Source organism: Mauremys mutica, chromosome 6 (genome assembly GCF_020497125.1).
Source record: "Mauremys mutica isolate MM-2020 ecotype Southern chromosome 6, ASM2049712v1, whole genome shotgun sequence".
NCBI lineage: Eukaryota > Metazoa > Chordata > Testudines > Geoemydidae > Mauremys > Mauremys mutica.
The window spans coordinates 111,274,257-111,301,166 of NC_059077.1; the positions used below are offsets into that span (position 1 = coordinate 111,274,257).

Consider the following 26,910-nt stretch of genomic DNA (forward strand, 5'->3'; position numbering starts at 1 on the left):
TGAGATTCTATGATTCTATGGAGTTTATGGAGTTACACTGACATGAAATCAGAGTAATGCAATTGTCAGTCATATCCAGCAACAGAAACAATAGTGCACTCTTCCTCAAGAGATCTACTCCCTCCTCGTCAGGAAGCTAAATCTATGTACATCTACTCACAATTCTGTTACTAGGTTTACACCTTAAACTCCAGTTTACATAGGGAAGACAGTTATAAGAGAGCGATCTGGATTCTATTCTTGGTTAGGCATTATCAGTTGGACTGTTGATCATGTTCTGGTTGCACAATCTTTACTACTGGCAATGGTGCACAAGATAGAGAGAACACAGTTTTGATTTTTCAGGCCCCAGGCTGAATATGTGAAGCTGGTCATTAGAAAACGCATTCGTACTTACAAACAAATGTGAAATGGAAGGGGAAAAAAGGTGCAGTTTTCCAGTTGGGTGCCTAAAATTAGTTACCCAGATATCGGTTTTAGGCATTTATATATTATTAAGTTTAGGTACTGAAGTCAGCATTTAGGGACCTATAAGAGAGATTAGTCACCTAATTTTAGTTACCCCAACTTGGAAAACTGTGTCACCAAGAGAAATACAGAATCTCAAAAGGCCATTTTAAAAGTCACTCTTCAGAATATGTTTGTATTGTAAGTCAACTGCATTATGGGAAAAGAAAAAAATGTTTCACTTAGAAAGATTCCATCTAATTACAGCATGTTCTCAATACCTTTGGAAATACTTGTGTGATGGGAAAAAGGGGGGTCAGGGGAATCACAAATACATAATCTACTTTCAGTCCTGACCCTGAAGTGACAAGTTATTAATCTATTCTTCATCTTTAACTTGTTCTACAAGTACAACCTTACCTAACTTTTATTAGTGTCAGGGCTAGATTTAAAAAAAAAAAAAAAAAAAACCACAGTGATTATACTTGTATTTTACAATAAATAAGACCATGAACCAGCAGAAAGTTCCCATTCCTTCCAAAGTGCATACTTTCACCTTGTTCCAGCCAGCCCTATCACCTTCAATGAGATTTTAAAATATGACTAATCAGTCATTGCTCAGTTACATGTAGTACTTGGAGTATTTCCCAGCCTAACACTTAATGCTTTCTCTTTACTGACACAAAGGTGGGTTTTTTGTTTGTTTGTTTGTTTTAAAGTGAGATAGGATCACTGTGAAATCCTAAGTGGAGACAAGGCACGTGTAGTTTTGTCCATGGGCTAGGTAGAAGATCTTAGCACTATACTCCTTGCCCAATGCTGACCTTGACTAGTTTATCTCATTATAAAACTATAGTCCCTTGTCTCCACTGTGTTTTTATGTAAATGACTGTCGTGCATTAGTTATCCTATGGCAAAAGCACATCTTTTGGCAGTGAAGTTATGGCCTTACTGTCTATAAAGTTTAAAGGATCATTTTAAGCCTGTGGTCCATTTCTGCTTTTACACCTGTTGAGTTTTTATCTGTCTTCTTTGCAGTTTGATTCAGAAGGAAAAAAGGGGAAAGCTCAAAGATGATACACATAGTATTACTCCTGGGGGAATTCTGCATCACTGCACATATGCAGAATTTATGTCCCTTGCAGATTTCTTTACTTTCCCACAGAAAAAAATGACTTTCTGATGGGGAAGCAAAGGGAAGCCACAAGAGTGGTCATGTGACCCTGTGACGATGCGGTTCTGGCGGGACCCAACTGAGAGTGCTAATTCAGGACCAATTGCTCAAACAGGGCAGTCACAGCCCTAGGCTGGGGTTTTTCCACCTCTAAGGCAAACCAAACCAGCCAGACAAAGAGGACTTTGGTTTCACCGGCTAACCACAAGTCACACAAGCAATTCCCTTAGACACTCCAGTCTCCCAGTATCACCACCAGTGCACTCGTCCTGGGGATGAATGGTTATGAAAACCAACACCCCAATAAAAGAAAACGGTTCTCTCGATTCCAAAGAATCAAGCCCCAGTCCCAGGTCAATATACACATCAGATCTTACCCACAAATCACGCTGTTGCCAATCCTTTAGAATCTAAAATCTAAAGGTTTATTCATAAAGGGAAAAAGGTAGAGATGAGAGCTAGAATTGGTTAAATGGAATCAATTACATACAGTAATGGCAAAGTTCTTAGTTCAGGCTTGCAGCAGTGAGGGCATAAACTGCAGGTTCAAATCAAGTCTCTGGAGTACATCCCCCGCTGGGATGGGTCAGTCAGTCCTTTGTGCAGAGCTTCAGTTTGTAGCAAAGTCCCTCCAGAGGTAAGAAGCAGGATTGAAGACAATATGGAGATGAGGCATTAGCCTTATATAGGCTTTTCCAGGTGTAAGAATCTCTTTGTCCTTACTGTGGAAAATTACAGCAAAATGGAGTTTGGAGTCACATGGGCCAGTCCCAGCATACTTTGCTGAGTCACAAGGCGTGTCTGCCTTCTCTCCATGGGTCAATTGTGTAGCTGATGGTCCTTAATGGGTCATCAAGCAGGCTAGGCAGAGCTAACACCAACTTGTCTGGGATGTTTCCCAGAAGCACAGCACTAACTTGAAATACAGACAGTATAGAGCCAATACTCATAACTTCAACTAAAAATAATACCTGCACACAGACAGCATAATCATAACCAGCAACCCTGGTCTTACACCTTATATGACCCGCTTTACCCAAGATTTGGTGCCACTACAGGATCTTGGTTGCAACCCATGTTCTATATGGTCCCAATTTATATCAATAACGTCACAGACCCTCCCCAGCAGTATGTTTTGGGTGCCCAGGGCAGCCGGCAGAGAGGTAAATCACCGTGGGGCAGGAGGTGGGACTGGGGAAGACCTGGCTGGCAGTTCCGACCCTGCGCTGGGCTCAGCTGCTAGTCCCGTTTGGGCTGGGGAGGATGGAACTTCCTCTTTCCCTGCACGGCATCCAGGGCTGGGTCAGACCCACCTCCAGATTTCTCTCCCAGCTGCAGGATTCTCTGCAAACTCTCCTCCCCGACCCCTGCTTCCTGCACCCATCACTTCTCATCTGCAGAGAGAGGGATTCCTGTACAGGGAGCTGCTCCCCTGTGCATCCAGACCCCCTCATACCCAGACTCTCCGCCAACCCTCAACCCTCCTGATGAGCCCCACTCCCCCTGCACCTGGATCACCCCAATGAGCCACGTGCACCCAGATCCCAACCCCACCGAGTCCAACCATCTACACTTGGATCCCCACCCCACTGAGCCCCACTCCACCAGCATCTGAACCCTCCATTTATCCCCCATTCCTCTGCTGAGCTCTATGCCCCCCACGCAACCCCCCCACAACATTACTGTTGTGCCCAGAACGCCACAAGAAGCCCCTGTGCATCCAGATGCCCCCAGAACCCAGATCCCTCACTGCGCCACCTGAATCCAGATTGTCCTACACAGAACCCTCTCAGCCCACACCTGGATCCCCCCCACACTAAGCCCCTACACATTTGGATCCTGCCTTGCTGAGTCTGCCTTCCCACACAGAGGGCCAGGGCTCTGGGGTGCTTCTAGGGCAGGACGAGTCCTTGCGCTGTGTCTGGGTTGGGTGCAGCCTCACCGCTGAGTCCATGTCCCGGGGTCGGGTGGGGGAGCTGCACACTGATTTCCCATCTCTGTGCAGCCAGTGGCCCGTGCTCCCCAATGCCATGCTGGACCTCCATATTTATTTGACAAAATTTGCAGAAATTTGCAGAATTTTAAAATATTGTGTGCAGAGTTTTAATTTTTTTTGGCACAGAATGCCCTCAGAAGTAATACAGTTAGGCTTGGAAGGATTCAATTTTTATCAGTCAATGTTAGCAAATGTTAATTTCACTATACACAAAACAAACCAATGAAAAATATTTTCATCAAGAATATTAATTTACAGGCAGACAAGGTAAGAAAAAGTCTGCTTCAGAACTTATGATTTGGTTTAAAATATTTACTTTGTGTACTCTGAAATGTGAAATTGATAATTTGTGGTTTAATGGTTATACATTTTAATGGTTATATGAATCTCAAAATCTACTGTCATTAAATAATATTGTCTGACCCTGCCATTGTCTGGTCAACATACTTTTAACTTATTACAAATTTTCTTACAAAATGATTTCTGAGGATTTTGTTTGTTTGTTTGTTTAATTGTGGGAAAGTGCCCATATTAAAAAATATGCCCCTTCCTCCCTATGAAAGTAGGAGTGGGAAAAGTATAAACACCAATAAGAGAAAGAAAGTAATACTTTCATTTTTTAAAAAGGGTCACTTTTGTTTTAAATACAAGGACTTTTGAGTGAAGGTATTACTCTCTAAGGGTTACTCTCCAATATAACACTTTTCACACTTCTTACTGTTTTCCAAATGGCCAAGGTTAAAAGACAATCTGAAAAGGTGAAAAGAGGGACACTTGGGTGGTCTTGATTTTGCCAGTAGAAAAATAGCAAAGTATGGAGACAAGTTATTCAACACGCTTATTATTTTTCCAATTTTCCCCACAGGAAAATGTGGAATGGGGATTTCTTCTATGAGAGTTCCTGCAGGAAAAAAAATCACTATATATCAGCAGGTTCCTCTTATTTCAAATGCATAGACTTGGAATGTTTAATTTTTATAACAACAATGAAGCATTTGCTATCTCATCCGTTCAGTCTTAATATTAGATCATCAACTGATGGAAAACAGAAAAGCTCCATTGACTTCAATGGAGCTCCACTGAGGACGTAGTAATTCCTAAATAACTGCACTGTAAAAATGTTGTGATTTTGTCCCCCACAAATGTTATACCTGCCTCAGCTATAGTATCATTCTTCTCATTAATGATGTCCTCACTGAAGAATGAGGGAAGTCTGTGAAATTCAGTCAGGTGTGCTGAATTAGTCAACAACTCTAGCAAGTTTTTGTATATGTTACATACACTTCTAGTTTGTCAAATTTCTCCAATTGTAGGACGGATAAATAAAACAAATATGCTCAAAAGTAAAAATGCATAGTGTTCAGAAAGCCCAGTGAGAAGACATCCACCGAAAGCTACTTTTCCCCAGGGTACCCACTCAACATTCATTGCCATGCACACATCTCTTCTTAGGAAATCAGAAAAGTTCTCTTTTGGATTCACTTTAAATATTCTTATAACTAAAATATTGCCACTTTGAAATGACATTGCTGACAATAGCAGGTAGAGACAGAAAGTTCAGCACTCCAACCTGAAACATAGTCGGTTGCACTGCAACAAGGAGGTCAAAGAACTCTTTATGAATTGGTGCAGTGGACGTGCTTTAGACAGAGAATGTCCATTAATACAGCACCATATGGGTTTTCCTTTGAAATACATAGCCTGTGCCTACAATGCTGCATTGTAAGACCAGAACATCTTGAAGATGTAAAACCCATCTTTTTTAAAGAATTATTGCTCCTTTGATTGGGGGAAGTAGCTTTTGAACCTAAGTGATATGTTGTTTTTAAAATCCTTATGGGTGACAGTCAAAATGAAGGTTTACAGATATACTACAGGAATTGGCAACCATGTGTAACAATGCTATTTATTTGCTAATGGCAACCCTTGCAGAGAAAATATCAGCCTTCCATCACTAAAGCTGAGATGAATGTAGAATGAACAACTAAAAAGAATACCAAATCCTCAGAGGGCAGAAGCAGCCTATTTCCAAAATTATCAAGTACCGTATTTTCTGCACCATAAGGCGCACCGGATTATAAGGCGCAGTCTCAATTACGGGATCTATTTCTGTACTTAACCCATACATAAGGCGCACCGTATTATAAGGCGCATGCTAAAACATACGGTCTACAAAAAAAGGTAACGGTGTTCATAGTGTAGTAAAAAGGTAACGGAAGCAAAACAGTGAGTTTAGTTGAACTTTATTCTACTATTTAACAATACACTCACATTATTTTTTAATCAATCTTCTCCCACAAATCCATCAAAGTCCTCATCTTCTGTGTCTGAATTGAACAGCTGGGCAATTTCGCCATCAAACATGCCGGGTTCTCTCTCATCATTGTCGGAGTCAGTCTCGTTGCCAGGTGGCTGTTCAGCAATGATGCCGGCTTTCGCGAAAGCTCGGACAACAGTTAAAGCAGATACCTTAGCCCAGGCATCCACAATCCATTCACATATGGTGGCGTAACTCGCCCGGCGCTGCCTCCCAGTCTTAGTAAAGGTGTGTTCGCCGTCTGTCATCCATCGCTCCCACGCCGTTCGCAACTTCACTTTGAATGCCCTGTTTACACCAATGTCCAGCGGTTGGAGTTCTTTTGTTAATCCTCCCGGAATGATGGCAAGCTCTGAATTCATTTGCTTCACTTGGTTTTTCACAGTAGCGGTAAGATGGGAACGCATGGAGTCGCAGATCAACAGGGATGGTGATGCGTGGAAAAAACCATCCGGTCTCTTTACATACACCTCTCTCAGCCACTCTCTCATTTTCTCCTCATCCATCCAGCCCTTTTGATTGGCCTTAACGATGATTCCAGCTGGAAACTTTTCTTTTGGCAGCGTCTTCCTCTTAAAAATGACCATAGGTGGTAGTTTCTGTCCATTACCGTGGCAACCAAGAACAACAGTGAAAGCCGACTTCTCATGCCCCGTGGTGCGTATCGATACCGTGCTGGTCCCCTTTTTCTCCACAGTATGGTTCACGGGGATGTCAAAAGCGAGGGGGACCTCGTCCATGTTGGTGATGTGGTTGGGCTGGATCTTTTTGTCGGTAATCTTGTTACTGCAGTAGGTGCGGAAGATGGCCAGCTTTTCTTTGTAATCCGCCGGCAGTTGCTGCGCCACGGTAGTTCTTGCGCGGATGGAGAGATGACGCCTTTTCATAAAACGAAAGCACCAAGACGGACCTCCTTGAAAGTGTTCGATCTTCATGTCTTGTGCTATCGTTGTTGCCTTCAGTTGAATGGTGACTGTAGAGACGCTTCTCCCAGCTGTTTTTTGTTCAATAATCCATTGTTCAAGTTGGTCTTCTAACTGTGGCCACCTCGATTTGTTCCCGCGGAAACTCTGTTTCGTCTTCTTAACTTGGCGCAGTTCATTTTTTTGCTTCCTCCACTTCCGAACCATAGATTCATTGATGTTGAATTCTTTCGCAGCTGCTCTATTCCCATTTACAACCGCGTAACTGATAGCCTGTAGTTTGAATTGTGCCTCGTAAGCATGTCTCTTCACTGGTGCCATTTTCGGGGGTCCTTAGACAAACAAATGTTGTTTTGCAGCATACCGGTAGTATACCTACCGGAGGAGTGGAGAAGGTAAACGTACGTACTGTACATATTACGTAATGTTCTCTGATTAGTTTATCGCTGCCAGCGTACGTAGTTTACGTATTACGTCCCTGTGTCAGCGAAAAATGGTCCGACAGTCAATCAAGCAAAGCGCTTACCAAAGTCGCACAACAACATTTTTACAGATTTTGGAACTCAGTGCACACATAAGGCGCACCGGATTATAAGACGCACGGCCAATTTTTGAGAAAATTTAAGGCTCTTAGGTGCGCCTTATAGTGCGGAAAATACGGTATATGTCAAGATAGCACAGCCGCATTCACTGAAAAGGTAAATTGTGACCAGATGCTTAGCACAATTAATATTAACAAGGGGAAAGGGTCACAAGCCAAAATAGGGACAGAACACATTAATGAAGACTTAAATAAGTTAAATGCATTCATGTTATCAGGGCCTGATAAAATTTATCCCAGGATACTTCAGAATCTAGCTGAACTAATCTCTGAACTGTTAGTGATTATCTTTGCGAACTCATGAAGGATGGGTGTGGTCCCCAAGGATTGGAGAAGGACAGACATAGTATCTATACTTAAAAAGGCCTAACTTCAAAATCTGGCAAGAAACAGAAACTAATTATTAAAAAATCAATTTATAAGAACGTATAGGGTAAAAGGTAAGGCCCTACTTGATTTGCGGGATGATTGTCAATTAATTGCAGCTGAGTTGCGGACAAGACATAGAATATCATGGAAAAATAATAATTAACCTTTATTAATTGTGATAATTTGGAAGAGCCAGAGAAGACCTATTGGTTTAACAAAAAAATTGCTGGAATAATATAAACACTCAAGTATTAGGTTATGCCTGCTAATTATTTTTTGATAACCAGAGATTTTGCTAACAGCCCGAGCCCCAGCTGCTATCAGCTCAGATAAATGTAGTTCTACTGTACTAATGGAGAAAAAAAATATGGGTTGCAAAGCTCAAAATGTATCCAAAATTGTGGACTGTGCCAAGTAAGCTAATTAAAATCACAATTGTGGTAAAAGCCTAATATTGCGGAATCTGCAATATCGCAAATTAAGTGCAGCCTTAGTAATAGGGTTCTAAGGAACAGCTAATTCAGATTTGTTGAAAACAAATCATGCCAAAGCTACCTAATTTCCTTTTCTGACAGAGTTACTGGCCTAGTGGATGGAGGGGTGGGGTGGGGGGTGGAGCTGTAGATGATATATCTTGATTTTAGTAAGGCTTTTGACACATTTTCACAAGACAGTCTCACAAAAAAGCAACAACTAGGGAAAGTGCTGGTGCTAGCCCATTGGGGACCTTAAGCAGGAATATTTTGGGGGCCCCTGCACACACCGCACTTGAGCTGCTCAGAGCCAAAGCAATTATTTCTTCTGCTTATGCTTAGCACCGTTCCTTACTAGAGAAATGTGTTCCAGATGAAATTAGTATAGAGTGGGTGCAAAACTGGCGGACAGTCCACACTCAGAGAGTAGTTATCAATGGTTTTCTATCAAATTGAGAGGGTGTATCTGGTAGGTTTCCTCAAGGTTCTATCCTGTGTCCGGCACTATTCAATATTTTCATTAATGATTTGGAGTGGAGAGTATGCTTTTAAAATTTGTGGATGACATCAAATTGGGGAGGTGGTTAACTAGCATTTTGGAGAATAGACAGGATTAGAATTCAAAACAAAACTTGACTAATTGGAGAACTGATCTGAAATCACCAAGATGAAATTCAATATAGACCAGGTAGACAACCTATGGCACATGTGCCAAAGGCGGCATGCAAGCTGATTTTCAGTGCACTCACACTGCCCGGATTTTGGCCACCGGTCCAGGAGGGCTCTGCATTTCAATTTAGTTTTAAATGAAGCTTCTTAAACATTTTAAAAACCTTATTTACTTTACATACAACAATAGTTTAGTTATATATTATCGATTTATAGAAAGAGACCTTCTAAAAACATTAAAATGTATTACAGGCACGCGAAACCTTAAATTAGAGGGAATAAATGAAGACTCGGCACACCACTTCTGAAAGGCTGCCAACCCATGATATAGACAAATGCAAATTACTTCACATAAGAAGGGGAAAAAAAGTCAAATGCACTGCTACAAAATGGGGAACAACTGGCTAGGCAGTAGAACTGCTAAAAAGGATCTGAGGGCAAGAGTGGATCACCAATTGAATGAGTCAACAAGGTGATGCAGTTGCAAAAAAAGCAAATATTATGGTGTATTACTAGTAGTGTCGTATGAAAAACATAGGAGGTAATTGTCCAGGTCTACTCAGCACTAATGAGGTCTCAACTGGAGTACTGGGTGCCACATTTGTCCACATCTTCCCTAATCAGGATACAGTCCAGAGGAGAGCAACAAAAGTTAGAAAACCTGACTTATGTTTTGGTTTTAAAAAACTGGGCATGTTTATTCTAGAGAATAGAAAATTGAGGAAAATTGAGGGATCTGCTAATCATATGTCTTTCAGCACAACTGAATTTTTTAAAAAAGAGTCTTCAAATGTGTTAAGGGCTGTTATAAAGAGGATGGGGATCAATTGTTCCCCATGTCCACTGAAGGTAGGACAAGAAATAATGGGTTTAAATTTGCAGCAAGGGAGATTTAAGTTAGATATTAGGGAAAAAAATTAACCATAAGGATAGTTAAACTCTGGAATAAGCTTCCAAGAGCAGTTCTGGTTTTTAGGAACAGGTTAGACAAACACCTGCCAGGGATGATGTAGATCTATTTGGCCCTCTCTCAGTGCAGAGGGATGGACAAGATGATGACTCAAGGTCCCTCAGGCCTACATTTCTATAATTCTATAAATCTAATCCTGAAAAATTAAACCCTTTATGGGAAAGGTACTCAGAGGGCCTAATTCTGCCCGCACTTAAGATAGTGCAACTCTTAATGAGGCCAGTTGGTGTAGTAACCCCACAGTTTAGGACTGACATTGCGCCCAGCTACCTGTTCTGTGGAAAACCATAAGTATTCAAGATTGCCTCGGGGACACATTTAATTGAGCATTACACTTTCACTCAAGGAGGGGTGGTGGTGCACAATCAAGCTCTGGGTCTGAGAAGTGCTGAACCTGTGCCCCTTTGAGGAACTGGCCATCTACTCCCTATAGATCAAGAAAACTTGTCTTTCTATTGGAAACTCTGGCTGAGGTTAGAAGAAAGAACTTACAGGCAGTCTCCTTTCATTTAGTGAACTCATTTCTCCAATCCTCTTCTATCCTCATAAATCTTCCAAGAAAGATTCTACCATACAATTACAACTGTACTTGAACTGAGAGTGCTGACTATTTAGTGATCCATAAAATATGTCATTGTCACTGGCTACGGTTCTGCTCACAATTATCTATCTGTAGCTACACACAAAAATATTTCTGCTGACTACAGCTTTGATAAATATTTCCTCATATTTTATTCCCGAACAATGAATACTCAGTAAAATGAGCTCCTATAATTAAATTTTCAGCAAAGCTAAGGCATACTGTAATGTGGTTAAATGAAGCTGGGATATCAGCAAATGATATATTTCATGGCCTATAGGATAGAAGTAGATCTCGTCCAAAATAAGGTCTATCCTTCACAATTGCAGAGCCCAGGAAATTCACAGAAACTGAGTGATCAGACACAGATGCTCAGATCAGATTGATCAGGCCTATTAATTAGCATAAATTAAATGTCATGTCCAAAGCTAAAGCTTCCTCTTTCCACACAGTGCTTCTCCTCTCCCTCCTTCTTAATACCATGTTTCAATCCCCATCTCAAAATCTGTCCTCTTTGACTCTTTCCCCCATATCCATGCTCTATTTAAATCCTGTTGCTTCTTCCTTTATATCACTACTTGAATCCATATTTCCTCTACATCATACTATCCATGCCCACTTTCAAACCCTGGTCCCCTCATCCCTGATCATCTTTCACCTGCACTGCTATAACCTCCTCCTTTTGGGCCTCCCTTTAGCTCACTTGAATCCTCTGGTGCATCCAACTCTACTGACAAGAACTTCTCTCCAGTCATTCCAAACATGTCAACCCCTGTCAAATCCATTTGCTGGCTTGGTCTTTCTTCTTCTTCCACATCAAGTTAAAGCCCTTCATTTTGTGTGTCTGTGTGTGTGTGTTGTGAAAGTGTACAACTATAGCATTCCATAAATAAGTAATAATAAAATATCAGGTATTCAACAGCAATGGAGAAGCAATAAAGCAAACTTAGCTCTAAGATGGTCTAATGGATAAGGCCCTGGGCTAGGGCCTCTCAAGATCTGGGTTCAGCCCACGGCTCAAACAGCCGCAGACTTCTTATGAGACCTTGGGCAACCCATGTAACCTATGACCCATTCTATAAGAGGTATAATACTTCCTACTTCACAGGGGTGTTGAGGATAAATCCATTAGTATGTGAGCACTTCACATTCATTACAGACATGAGGGTCATATGAGTACCTAGAGACAGAGAAAACTGTTGGGGGAGGGGGGAAGAGATACAATTAGAAACACAAGACTAGAAATAACTTGTGCAAGAAATCACTCCTGAAGTTGTTCAGTTGTGACACATTGGGAAGATGCGAGAAAAGTTCAGCATTAATGCTGAGTGTTAGGGTTAGAACTGAGTGTGCAGTAAAGTTTCTTAGTACACCACATGAAGGAAGGACACAAATCTGGCACTGTAAAAAGGCAACACAGGCAGCCTTTTATAAGTTTTCAGATATTGTCTTTTCTCCTTCTATATTGTCAGTTTAAAATTCTGAAACCTATTTGATGTGTAAAGTGAATTTAGCAACACCAAACACATACCTAATCCTTCAAACACCTACGCACATGAATGACTTACTCATTCAAGTATTCTCACTGACTTCAAAGTTACTCATGTGCAGTAGGATCCAACCCTCCGACAGCATTGTTCATCTCTTTTCCCCCACCCCACCCCATCCATAAATTAAAGATTTGATGCACGTATTCCATTTGGTGTGCCCCCAGTACAAACCATGTTCAGTCACACGGGTTATGAAAACTAGAAAAGCATCAAGGCTGGGATTTCAAATCTGGCTAGCTATCTCCTTTAGGCTCTTTGGAAAATACCAGCCTCAGGGTTCTGGTATATATTTGTGTATATAGTCAGGGCAGTTTTGCTTAGATTGTCTTTTTCAACTTTAAAAAATTCACAAAGCATTTTCAGCTCTTTAAATTATCCCATTTATTTGATGCAATTTACATTTTTCTCTCCCCCATTTCCCCATCCTCTTTAAAAATTACTTTGGATATTTTCTTGGAAGGAAGCTTATGGCTCATGACGATACTCCATAACTAAAAGTAATACAAAAATGGCATAAGATCATCTGCACCTGGCTGCCTATTACCTACGAAAAGTCAAACTAGTCCCTTGTTTTATTTCTACAGTACAATAACTCATCAAAACTAGAAGCAACCTCATTGGAAAAGAAGCAATAGAGCTATTAGGAAAGTAGAATTTACATCCTGTGAGAAATTCCTATATTTCAACATTTGTTTTCATTCCAAAACAGGATGAAAAGTAAAAATATTTGAAGAAATTTTTTTTAAAAAATTGCAGAACAAAACGTTCCAAAAAATGTTGACATGGAAATGTCAAAATTAAAAATATTGACAGTTTCATTCATTTGAAACAAAATGAATTTCGATTTTTCCCTTTAAGAAAATGAAAAAGTTGAATCAAAAATCAAAATTTTTCCTGAGAAAAATTTTGATTTCAACAAAACACTGTTATCAGGAAATGTTTTCAATAGCAAAAAATTCTACCAAATCTAATAAGCAACAAAGGAAAATTTTAGTTCAGATTTAGGTCTTTATTATTAGTTGAAGTACTGTGTCCAGTTCTGGGCACCACACTTTGGGAAATATATGGACAAATTGGAGAAAGTCCAGAGGAGAGCAACAAAAATGGTTAAAGGTCTAGAAAACATGACTTACGAGAAAAGATTGAAAAAATTGAGTTTGTTTAGTTTGGAAAAGAGAAAATGAGGGGGTGACATGATAACCGTTTTCATGTATGTAAAAAGTTGTTATAAAAAAGGAAGGTGATAAAGTGTTCCCCTTCCCCACTGAGGACAGGACAAGAAGTAATAGGCTTAAATTGCAGCAAGTAGACATTAGGAAAAACTTCCTAACCGTAAGGGTAGTTAAGCATCGGAACAAATTACCTAGGAAAAATGTTGAATCTCTCTCACTGGAGGTTTTTATGAACAGGTGAGACAAAGCCTGAGCCTCACTGACCAGGCCTGGGGCTGAACCCTGAGCCAGAGTCCCCCTGTCCAGGTCTGAAGTCCAAGTCCCATTGCCTAGGGCTGAAGCCTGGCCCTTGAAAAAACCCCTGAAAGGTCCCAGGCTGAGAACCAGTGGCCTAAGTGATTCACCTTACTCATAACCCCCATTTTAAGAGTTTTCCTCTGGCCTTCCACTCCAAGAATTATTTCACTCATAGTGAGCCAGTAGAAAAGTTAGGAATAGAATCCAGAAGTAATTTTCTTCCATTATCTAAGAATGAGATGTAAATGTATCATTAAGGGTCTCTCTCTAGCCACCATCCATGAGTTTTAAATGACACTTTTATTGTTTTGTTTTTTATACAGCTGTGCTTTCTACCAGAAAAGCACAGCTGTATAAAAAATACAGATTTAAAATAATTTGGGACATTAAACTGTCATTACCTATATATATTTAAATTACATCTTAGTATCTGAGCATGCTGCTGTTATATAAAGGCTTTTTTGCCCTTCAGGAATTCAAAAATGTTTTCAGACATATAAATTCTTCTCCCAAAATCACAATAACCCACTATTCTATTCCGTTTTAGATTGTATTGTACATTATCTTGATAAGGTCCCTATTTAACTTTTATTATTACCTCCACTCAAGTGTCACCCTTAGGAACACTATTCTACACAAAGTTATTCCTTTTTCTTTTTTTTTGTAACTGCTCATATACTTTATGGTTAATGCAATGTGGCATGGTGTTTTAACATGATGAGCTTTCTCTGTGAAATGTTTGCCCCTAAAGATAGAACTGTGCTTCTCTGAAAATGCAAAAATAAAAGACTTAAACAGTAAGACAGGGTGTGCAATATCCTGTTGTGAGTGAGGCATGAAGGTAATGCCAAGGAAATACTTCATTATTTCACTATTATTTCACTATTTAAAATGTGTCATTATTTGTGAGAGCAAATTGAAGGGTCCTCACTCTGATTATGAACGAAGAAAACAGGTTTTTGTATGTTTAGTGTATTCATCTGTTGCAAAAACCTATTAAATGGTTAACAACATGCTGTGTTTAAGTAGCTGTAAGATGATTTAAGGTGCCTTCTTTCCACAGATCAGGGCCCTCAGTCCTAGTCTGCCATGTCAGAGGATGCCATAGCCATCAGATTTGAAACTGAGTGTTAATATTTAAAATGTTGACATTAACCATTTGAAAGTCAAGGAATACCGAGGTCACATTAATTGTTTTCAAATGATAAATGCCCACATTTAAATGGCAACATCCCTGGAATCACACCTTCACATCCCAGTGAGGTCAGAGAATAGATTGGAATTTGCCTCCTCATGTCACTGGCCCAAAAATTTACACCTAGAGGTTGCTATATCATCTTTGATAGTTGGTTGGAAAGGAAGGGAATATTATTCAGTAAATCAAAAATACCCCACATTACTACTATTATTTTTTTAAGTGTCAACAATGTGCTCAGTGCTTCACAAGACAAAAAATACAGACAGTCTCTGCCCCAAAGAGCTTACAAGATAAAACCAAAACAGATAGGATGTACTAGGAAGGCCAGACAGATCAGTAACTGAATCTTTTTCTTTCTTTTGTCATAAAGTATGCTTAGATTTTGGGCGGTGGTTGTCCAAGTACTGAGGCAAAAATTTCAAAAAGTGATTTTTGGGAGTCTCAGTTTTTGGACGCTCAACTTGGAACAACTTAAAGAGGCCTGACTTTCAGAAAGGGTATTCAGCACTTCCTGAAAAATTAAGCCTTTGTGGGGTATTTCTAGGTTGGCCCCCACAATCATTAGTCACTTTGGAAAATCTTGGACTGTGCCTTTTGGAGAGATTTGAGCTTCTGTAATATTACAATTCCTGCAAAACTTTTTCTTTTTGAAGTCCATATCCCTTTTTTGTATATTTCTAAATAGTCATTTTAACCTGATTGTCCAATTTTCCATTTTGGTTTGAAGCACAATGGATTCCAGTCTCCAAAGTACAGCAGTTATAATGATAGCCTTTACTCATTTTAGGTTAGGGTTTCTCTGCTACCACTCTGAGATAAGCTCTCCGTTCTTATTGTGAAATCTTAATCAGTAGGACTTCAAATCCCCTGGCTGAGATTTTTAAATCAGAAGCCAGTTTGCATAGCAGGGCTGTTAATAATGGCCAAAAAGTATTGGATACACGTGTCTGGCAATAAAGGGAACATTTGATTTTCTCCCCTAGGAACAGCACAGTGGGCTTGGTTCTCCTCTGACTTATGTGGATGTAAGTCCACTGAAGTCAGTGGAGCTACTCCTGATAACAGTGGTGTAAGTGAGAAAAGAATCAGTCTTGATGTATGAGACAACAGAGAGCAGAGTTAATTGTTGCTGCATTAGCATTGCATTCATGCATACCCCTTCTGTCGACACACTGCATGGGTGTAAAATATTAGTTCAGTCAATGCCGCCTACTCTGGTGAGCTGCAAAGGGCAGAAAGCTGCACCCGTGCAGGTCACTTTTTACAATAGTGCCATGCGTCTACAGTAGGAGTTTGCTTTGGTGCAGTTACAACAGCATGGCTACAGTGGCAGCTAGTGCCACAGTCAGGGCCGGCTCTAGGACTTTTGCCACCACAAGCAACCCTCCCCCCTATTTTTCGTGCCCCCCTGCCCTGCCCCAAGTCCCTTCCAAACCCCTTCCCCAATTCTCCTCCCCGCCTCCTCCCCTGGGCGTGCCGCATTCCCCCCCCATTGCTTCCTGGGGGCTCCCCGCGACCTCCCGCCCTAGCTCACCTCCGCTCCGCCTGCTCCCCAGGGTGTGCCGCCGCTCCGCTTCTCCCCCCTCCCTCTCAGGCGAGGGACCGCGGAGAAGCAGAGCAGTGGCACATTCAGGGGAGCAGGCACAGCGGGGTGAGCTAGGGTGATGGGGTGCAGGAAGTAACAGAGGTAGAGGAATCGTTCCCTGCTCCAGCTCACCTCCGCTCCACCACCACCTCCTCCTCCCTCCCAGACTTGCTGCAAGCCTGGGAGGGAGGGGAGAGAAGCAGAGCGGCAGTGGCGCATTCCGGGGAGCAGGCGGAGGCGAGCTGGGGCGGCGGGGGCACGTTTTCCCCATGCCCTGGAGTCGGCAGCTATGATGGCCGGCACCAGAATGCCACCCCTAGAAATGTGCTGCCCCAAGCACCTGCTTGTTTTGCTGGTGTCTGGAGCCAGCTCTGGCCACAGTACAGGCCACCTAATATAGGAGTACATCAGCTGTACTCATTCAAAACTATTCTCCCAGTATGCTCCTCTGCTATCTCATTAAGGACCCAATCCTGCATCCTTTGCTCATGTGAATAGTTCCTTTAATATCTGTTCGCGTGTGTGAGGACTATTCATGTGACCAAGGGTTTGCAGGATTAGATCTTTATATTGCTAGTACACTTGGGCAAAGACTCATTTTTTTTTTGCCTTACAGCACTGAAATACTAACAGGAATAAATGCTGGAGGATTCTCTGCAGCTTGAGGTCTTCAAACCACAATTTGAAGACTTCAATAACTCAGACATAGGTTAGGGGTTTGTTATAGAAGTGGATGGGTAGGATTCTGTGGCCTGCGTTGTGCAAGAGGTCAGACTAGATGATCATAATGGTCCCTTCTGACCTTAGAGTCTATGTTATCCTGTTCCTCACATGATTTACCACCACGGGGGGAGGGATAGCTCAGTGGTTTGAGCACTGGCCTGCTAAACCCAGGGTTGTGAGTTCAATCCTTGAGGAGGCCACTTAGGGATCTGGGGCAAAAATTGGTCCTGCTAGTGAAGGCAGGGGGCTGGACTCAATGACCTTTCGAGGTCCCTTCCAGTTCTAGGAGATTGGTATATCTCCAATTATTACCTATTACCTTACCTTTACCACTCATTGCGGCAGCAGTGCTGTGACTCCCAGCATGCAGGCCCTGGCAACCCTGATGCCCAGCTACAGGCTCCTGGGCACTGTCTTTACCCTGCAGCTTCACCCCAAATGTCTGTGTGTGTCCTCGGCCACCATCAGCAGTGGTGCGGGGGAGGTTGGTTGTCTGTGGCCCTCGGGGCCGGGGGGAGGCGGTGACAGTGCGTCTGGCTGCCACCCCCCACCAGTTGAAATGCCCGTAAACTTGCCCCCTGCCTTAGCTCCACAGCACCGCTGACTGGGAGCCACCTGAGGTAAGCCCATGCTCCAGCCCCAGCCCTGAGCCACACTGAACCCAGAGCCCCCTCCTGCACCCCAAACCCCTCATCCCTGGCCCCACCCCAGAGCCCCACACCCCAACCCACTTGCTTCAACCCACAGCCCCATCCCGCACTTCAAATCCCTCGGCCCCACCCCACAGCCTGGATCCTGCATCCCAAGCCCCTAGTCCAAAGCCCACACACCCAGCTGAAACCCTCATCCCATCCTGCACCCCAACTCCTTGCCCCAGCCCAGGGCCCCCTCCTGTACCCTGAACCTCTCAGTTCTGGCCCCACCCTGGATCCCGCACCCCCAGTTAGAGCCCTCACCAATTGTGGGTGGGGGAGGAACAGTAGGGGGATGAGGGAGGAGAGCCCAGGTGTGAAGGCTGAGGTAGAGGCTGGATTGTGGTGGTAAAGTGTAAGAGAGTGTGTCTGTCTGTCTGTCTCAGTGGCCCTTTCTCCCTGCAAAAGACAGGCACCTGCAATTTTCCTCCCCATACTCCATCCCAGTAACTTTACTGTTTCACTTAAAGTCATGAGATGATGAGACAAAGGGAGTAGGCTACGGAAACTAATTTTTAAAGAGATTTTTAAACATCGTTTAAAGTTAAAGTTGAAAATCCATCTTTCAAAAAATGTATTTACGAAACATAACTTTGGGTGGAGTCAACTCTGTTGACTGCTACATCAGTGCTTAATATGGCTCATAAATGTGCTAATTAAATACTTGTGTTCAGGTCCCCAAGCAGGCCATGTGTTTAAACAAAAAAAGACAAAACTCACAAACTCCTCCCTCCCACATAAATAAACCAAATTCAATAATATTCTGGGTATATTGATGCTAGTCCAGTTTGTTCCATATGAGCCGAGTGGCGGTCTCAATCAAGCATGGCTTCAAATTTCTTATTTTGGGTTGAATAACGGTTTTCATCCCCATCTCAGCAGAACCATGTTTACTACAGCACCAATGGTGGTGCTGCGCCAGGCCCACACTCAGAAGGGGCCCATAATGACTACATAGGGACCCACACAAGGTTAACCCAGCCCTGTCCCCAGCTGCTTTCCAACTCCATTGACTGATGCCTGGGAGGAAGGAATCCATGGCTCTGCGTCTGTCAGTGGGGCATTGTGTCCCCTCCCACTCACACCCACACACCCAGAGAGCAGGATCAGAGTGGCACTGCAATCTCCTGGGGACAGGGACTGGAAATCTGCCTGTCCATTACAGTGTTTCTTTCATCTTCACCTTGACTTTGTCCCAGTGCAAGCACCGGATAGAATCTGGCCCTTAGTATCTAGCTAGGAGTGCTAACCAGATCACTGCTGTATAGAGCACCATTCAGCTACAGCCAGGGGGTTCTCAAACTGGGTGTTGTGACCCCTCAGGGGTCATGAGGTTATTACCTGGGGTTCACGAGCTGTCCGCCACCACCCCAAACTCCACCTCACCGGCATTTATAATAGTGTTAAATATAGAAAAACCTGTTTTTAATTTAGAGGGGGGGTGCACTCAGAGGCTTGTGTGTGAAAGTGAACACCACTACAGAAGTTTAAGAACCACTCTCACAGTGGTACATCTCTAGCATTACTGTTGCCAACCAATTGCCCAGTAGCAGACGTACAGACTACTTTCTCCCTCCTTTCCCCAGCAACATTTACGCTTTCTGTCCCAAAGTGTGATTCTTTTTTTTCATTTATGCCAAGGGGCCAGTAGCCCTTTCTCTGCGTTGCCAGGAATGTTTGGGATATCTGCTGTGAAAATGGAGAAAGTGGGATTTAGTGCACTCAACTCTTGTTAGGTCTTTTTAAGCCCTACCTGCACAGAACAGACTTAGCTAGATCTTACCATTTAATTGCCCTGTTTTTGGCTGGCCACACTTTTTGAATGTTACCTTCCCCTCTTTCACCCTCTGCAGATGAGCAGAGTTATACTTGCTTTGCACATCCACACGGTGTCTTAGCTGAGCAATTTAGTCTACTTTGCTGCTTGTCCTGATTGTCTGACCATCTTGTGCCTAATGACTAACGTATACCACTATATAAACCATTGTAGAATGCTGACTCTGGACTTCAGCATGGAAAGAAAACACTATTGTAGAGGTATGTTTCAAACAGGCCAACACCAGAAGAGCTTTCAATATCACACATACAGGACTGCCTCAGATGGACCAATCAGCTCCCACTGGGCACGTCCCCAGGTGGTGCATAGGGAAGTGTCCTGCAGATATGCAGGACAGCTGAGAATATTCAGTAAGCAGTTGCAGACCAACTGGTGACTTCTCTCAGCAGAACTTGGTGGGCAGCTGGTTGTGTGGGTACCTCTATAAAATGCTATGTAGGCCCTATGATGGAGTATGTCAAGGTGAATAAAGACCTCCTTAAATTAAGTCTTGTCTGGGGAGGTGAGGTTCATTAGTCTTGGCAGGCAGCTCACCTAGGAGAAGCAAATTCCAATTTCAAGCCTAAGCAGTCAGGCTTGGACATCTGATCTGTAAAACTTATCCAACAGATAAGCTCATGTGCACTGATGTCCATGTCAAGCATACCCCAGAAGGTTGGGTTCCCCACAAGCAATGTACAACAGCTTTGCCTGACTGTTCTAACTGGTCATAGGATGCTAAAACTAAAGAACCAAGTGAGTAAGCTGAGTAAGTGTGCAAGATGCAATGCAGAAATGCTGACTGGAAGTGTGGAGCTACATGAGGTCTCAAAGAGAAGAGTAAATGTGGCATGTGCATAGAAGACATGGAAACAAAATGAGGCTGAAAGGGGCTTAATGCGAGTTGCTTCAATTGAAGACAAATTGAAGGAGACTAGGCTATTCTGGGATGTGCATATTCAGTGGAAATCTGAGAACTACATAAGTAGAATAGCTCTGGCAATGATTGTGGGTGAAAGACGACCAAGTGGGAGACCAAAGATTTGATATGTGAACTAGATATCAGGTGACCTTAGCGAGAAAAATTTGTACCAGAGCCTGGTGAATGATCATGAGTTTCAGAGGAAGGCTATAAAAGTCACCAATCCCAAATAACAAAAGTGGCAAACAAGAAATAGTAGTACATCCAGGGCTAGACCTCCTAAAATGTGTCAAACAGGGTAGAAGTACAGTGCATGATAGTGAAGACTTTTCTGGTGTCGGTGTTCAGTAAGCGCTATGACAGAAGCTCTGTTCACTTTGTAAAGTACTGAATGCTTATTGCTTGCGGTTTGAGTCTGCTCACAGATTGGCTGAGGTGCCTTACTGGTGATCCTTTAAAAACATATTGGGACTGACTGTTACTGATGTTCACGTTGAAAAATACCATTGGTTTCAGTGGGACTATTTATGGAGTAAGGGGCTATTTAGCATAAGAGATGAGCCCTTAGTGAAGTTCAAGATAAAAACATTGGTATGTGCTCTGATACCCAAGAACAGAATGGGACATTTTCTTTGTTAACAAAGTAGATACCGTGGTCTTGTGAAAAGAGACATTAAAAACCTCGCCTATGTATTTCTTCTGTGAATCTAATTTTAACCTAGAGATAACTTTTAGAAGATCAGGTAATTATTTTTATACAGATCAACAAATGTGATAGCTTATGCACCTCACATTCACAGCAGAAAGAGATGTTTAGTTTAAGATAATCCAAATCTATTAATAAAAAGTAACTGTTCAAGAGGATGGTAGGGCATTTTTCAAGGAAGAGAAGAAAGGAGATAATTTAATCTCTTAATAGCCCCAAATTACTGTCCGATTATCAAATTGCAACACTTTATCCACCAGAATGGAAGATTCAGAGATGTGGCAGAAGATCAGAACATCTTTATCATATGTTAATGCATGTCCCTTGATAATGCCCTACTGACCACTCAAAATAGACCACCAATATTTTTTAATTAAAATTGCATAGTGCCATATACTGGCTTTGGATACACAGCCCCATACATGACACCCAGAAGCTAATGGAAGCTCCAAATTCAACTGTTTCAAGTCAAAGGATAGTCTATACTTTTTAGCCAATTTAATGTTCTAATACTGTTTATCTTACTTAATAAAAACAAAAATATTTGCATGCTTTATTTTCCCCTTTCTGGCCTGTTCCTCATCAATCCCAATTTCAAATATTATTGATTCATTTAATAACTTTTCTTGGGGGAGAGGGGTTTGCAATGGTTTTCCTGTAGGCGGAAATATGCTTTATTCATAGAAATTAAGCAAACATGAGTTGTGGATAGAAAATCACTTAGGCACTTTTGAAAACTTTACCCATCATCTTGACAGTAATTCTTCTTGCCCCAGTGAAGACACGTATCGTTATGGAGCAAAAATTTAAGTACATGCTGAAATCTCATTGAGTCAAATGTGACTTAAAGACATGCTTAAAGTTGAGTGCTTATCTGTTTTGTTGAAACAGGACTTTAAATGTCAACTGACAATTACTTTCCTACCTCATCTCTCCCCCTTCATTCTCCTGAACACAAGCCTCCCAACAACAGGATGGCAGAGGAGGTTTTAACATCAAAATCCACCTTAAATATTTCCTGGGAAGGGGGGCACTGACCCCTTCTGGCTGCATGGCATAGGACCACCTCACACCTTTTCAGCACCATAACCAGTGTCTAGCCACACACGAAGAACCACCACATCTGATCTTTCCCAAACGTTGTCTATTATTTACAGGTTCTACGAGGTGAAACAGCAGCAGTAAGAGTCAAGCTCTGACTTCAATATTTACATTAAACAGTGGAATCATCAGCCTCCACTGTAAGAGAAATGCTACACCTTTTTTCCATTTAGAATCACCACCCACATCTCCTTGCGGCACTTCACTCACGGCGGAGGATGATTCACCTCTTCCTCTTTCTATTAGAGAACTGCAATATGTTAAATTGTACAGTCTTGGGATTCAGCTTATTAAGTAAATGCAGAGGAGCTGGATACTCACTCTCCCATCTTGGGAGCCAATGGAGGCTGCTGATTCTGTTTTTCAAACAGGCCTATTTTACCTTTTAGGATATTGCTCACAGCAGCCTTCAAGTCAGGAGGGAGAGATTCTCCAGCTCAACATTGAGTTTATAAATGTGAATCAAGAGCTGCCCTTGCACAGCCTCCTATTCAGTTTTTTAAATGCATAATAAAAGCTTTTAAAAACCTCTTCTAACCACGAGTAGAATAGCTAGATTCACTGGCAGGAAGCTGGGGAATTAATGTCACTGTCTAAAGAAAACTAATGGAACCTGAAAATAATATATCAAGGGAGGACATTGTGCTGGTGCAAAGACTCCAAGAAAAGAAACAGAATAGATGTAACTTTAGACCTTGTTGCTCAGATTTTCCCTCAAGGTGAGGAAGGAGGTTTGGGAGAAACTGAGCTGGTTTTGCCATCAAAATTGTTTTTCATCATAACAAAAACAAAACTAACCACTAATACCACCAGAATTAAGGTATTTTTCAAAATCCAGAAAATTGGATTTTTTAAAAAACATTTAGCTTTTGTCTCGAATAATTTTTCACGTCCCTATATGTAAAATTATAAATTAAAAGACAGGAACTCAGCAGCTTAGTTTTACAATTTACCCAATAATAAGGAATTTGGGACATTTGAACAGAATAAGACAGGGAGAGAGTAGCAAACAGCCTGCCTAAGAATAAAAAGTGCCAAACAATGTAAACTGTAATTCCATATGTAATTAAATGCATTTGAAATCAATTTGTTTTCTCTATGTGCATAAAAGACACGATTTTCAAAAACTCCCATTGTTGGTCTAACTCTGCTCTCATTGAAGTCCATTGTTAAGCTCCCGTGGTCTTTAAAGGCAGTTGAGTTAAGCCAATACAATGCTTTTGAAAAATCTCACCCACACTCTTCAGAAAAATCCTGTGTATTTAATACAGTGCATGAAAATAATCATATACCTTAACAGGAATTAAGAAGGCCTCTATATACAGAGGGAAGATGAAACCATAGATGCATTTCAAGACAATGAAGATTTCCTTCTACTTCAATGCCTTGAAAATACTATAATCATATAATCTGAGACTGAATTTTAAAATTCTGTCAGTTAAAATGGAACATTTACCTTGTAAGATTCAGACTCCATTGATAAAAGCAGGAAAGAAAACAGCTCAGTGAAAAGTCTCCCAGGTCTTTCTTGCTTACTATAAAGAAAAAGAGGGAGATCACATTAGAAATCTCACTAGCAGTCAGTTTTTTAAAGTGGTGATGCTTTTATTGAAAGATAGCCAGGTTGAAAAATATACCTTCACAACATATTAGGCCCCTATACAAAGAAGAAACAAAAAAAAATGAAGCAGTTTGCCAGACCTGTGAACATTCCTGCTGAGGTAAATGATCTAAGAGGCTAATACACAAGCGAAGAAGCTGGGGGGGGGGGGGGGAGGGGAGCTACAGCACTGCAAAAACCAGCAACACTAACTAGTAAGCAAGAATAATTTTCAATTTCTGATTAGAAAAATAGAAACACTTCAGCGACCTTAACTACAGCTGTTATGAGTTCTCTAGCTGTAATGATACACTGCATTTGTATAGCATTTTTCATCCACCTGTCTTAAAGTGCTTTTCAAAGACAGAAAAGTATTGTTTATCCCCCATTTTACAGATGGGGTAAATGAGGCGAGGAGACTTTAAGGGCCTGACCCACGCACCCATGCCAAACTAAAATTGGGGCCTTCCCATTGACATCAAAGGGAGAATGACAGAGTACAGAGGTGATTTGCTCAAGGTCAAAGACTGAGTTAATGGCAGAGAGGAAAAGAGATGCTCATGGAGTCTAAAAGTGACTTTGTACTGAAGTGTTTTTTATTTCCCGAATGACTTGAGAGAGAATGAAGCAGTTATAGATTGTACAATAACCTAGGTCCCTTCTAAATTGACATCTGGCTATTATTAATGTTCATCTGCCTGTAAGACTTATTTCTGTCTTGTCACACACACAAAATATGAAAGTAATTCTCACCCAGCCCCTTTAACTCTACAGTTTTCACCAATATATGCCATTTGTGGCTTTCAGCCTCTCCTAGATATTAAGGAAATGAGCCTGGAGAACACAAGTCTTTTACACTGCTGAGCACTCAGAACAAACTGGTCCAAGACCCTGAAGAGGTATCTGACATATGACACACAGTCTTTCTTTAAGGCAGGCAATAGAGAAAGAGAGGAAATCAGAAGTACCCATTATAATCTTACACACACACAAAGTTATGAACAAGTTTACAAAAAATGACAATTAAATTAAATCAACATTAGGAGGTGGCAGTTATAACAATTGTTTTAAAGCCTGGAAATTTGAAGTTGTTAGGAGTTCCATAATCAGTCATCATTCTGATCCCATATTCTCATTCACCTAATTCATGGTGTAGTATGCAAGTCATTACGCAAGTTACAAACAGATGGGGTACCTTAATCAACATACATTGTACTTTGGAGCATGGATGCCATAGATTACGCTCTTTCACTAATAGTGGAATGGCAGCTGTGAAGTTGTTTGGGTGATTGTATATGGAGAGATAAGTGGTTTTGTTGAAAAAAGAGGTGGCTCTTCTATGATGGTGATGGAGATCTCTCAAGAGCTCCACTTCTTAATATCTTTACTACATTTACAGTTTGGTTAAGGGTTTGAGGTCCATGTTAGAAAAGTGGATGAGGACATTTTGTTAATGAATTTATCATTTAATTCAGGCAGGGATTAGGAGGTATAATGTATCATCTGACCTATTATTTTGAGAGGACAACACTGACAGTTCCACACTCATCCTGCTTGTTGTGACTTCAGTTCCCGCTTCCCCCAGCTAAACGCAACTATGTAGTGGTACACTGAAAAATGTAGGAGAGAAATTTAATGAGACCAGTCCTCCTTGTGCAGTTTCCAATACATTTCTCTTTCTGATTATACAAGTGTCCTGAGAACAGATTCTAATGGTATTTTCAGAGTGGTAGCCCTGTTAGTCTGTATCAGCAAAAACAGCGAGGAGTCCTTGTGGCACCTTAGAGACTAAAATGTATTTGGGAATAAGCTTCCATGGGCTAAAATCCACTTCATCAGATGCATGGAGTGCAAAATATAGTAGCAGGTGTATATACACAGTACATGAAAAGATGGGAGTTGCCTTACCAAGTGGGGGGTCAGTGCTAACAAGACAATTCAATTAACAGTAGAATACCAAGAGAGGAAAAATCACTTTCGTAGTGGTAATGAGGGTGGCTCATTTCAAACAGTTGACAACAAGGTGTGAGTAACACTAGGGGGAAATTAGTATGGGGAAATTAGTTTTTGTAATGACTCATCCACTCCAAGTCTTTATTCAGGCCTAATTTGATAGTGTCCAGTTTGCAAATTAATTCCTGTTCTGCAGTTTCTCATTGGAGTCTGTTTTTCAAGTTTTTTTGTTGAAGATCTACCCCTTTTAAGTCTGTTATTGAGTGACCAGGGAGACTGAAGTGTTCTCCTACTGGTTTTTGAATGTTATAATTCCTGATGTCAGATTTGTGTCCATTTATTCTTTTGTCCAGTTTGGCCAATGTACATTGCTGGCATATAATAAAAAAATAATAATATTTTGGCAATTCTGTCTGTGCATAAGAAGTGCAGAAGAGGCAGAAAATGAAAAAAAAAATCTGGTCTATATTGCCTAAGAATTCTGAAGATTTTAGTTCAATTTCAGAAGGATTCAAGAAGCAGGGTGCCAGAACAGTTGACTCCTGCCAATCCAACTGCTTCTAGTAGCAGACAAGGAAGTCAGCATGGTCTTCTGTAAAGAAAAGTTACCAGGAATGGGAATCCAGCTTCTTCCTAGAGGGTATTACCCTAAGGAAAGGATTAGTCAGGGAGATAGCTCAGGGCAATTTGGATAAACTTTGCATGAACATCTAGCCTTTCTGATGCTTATCTAAACCTTTTGAAATGCATCCATCACTACTAATGATCTTTTAATTAATGCTGAACCTGACATCCAGTGTTATTTTGCTGCAGGGATATTAATCCAAAGTAAACATTGCTTGACAAATACCAGTTACTGCTTAAATTATTTAACAACCTACTATACTCTTGAAATATTCCTTTTTATAATCTCTATGCATTAGCTGCACAAATAGGATTAGTTATGACAAAAAAGCAAAGGGAAAAAAAATCCTCATTCAGGAAGGTCTCCCATCTCAGTGAGACATGCACTGAGCCAACCACAGCCAAGAAGTTTTCAAAAAAAAATAAAAAAATAAAAAGACGACTTGAGAAGA

The 26,910-nt window shown here is 41.4% G+C and overlaps 1 protein-coding gene across 1 annotated transcript in view; it reads right to left on the reverse strand.

Moving 5' to 3' along the window:
• The window catches only part of LINGO2 (leucine rich repeat and Ig domain containing 2), a 456,232-nt gene extending 432,404 nt beyond the window's left edge, over positions 1–23,828 (reverse strand). The window contains exon 1 of the mRNA XM_045020198.1: positions 23,738–23,828. The gene's annotated coding sequence lies outside the window, so the exon portion shown is untranslated. The remainder of the gene's footprint in view (positions 1–23,737) is intronic.
• Positions 23,829–26,910: the final 3,082 nt, after the last annotated feature.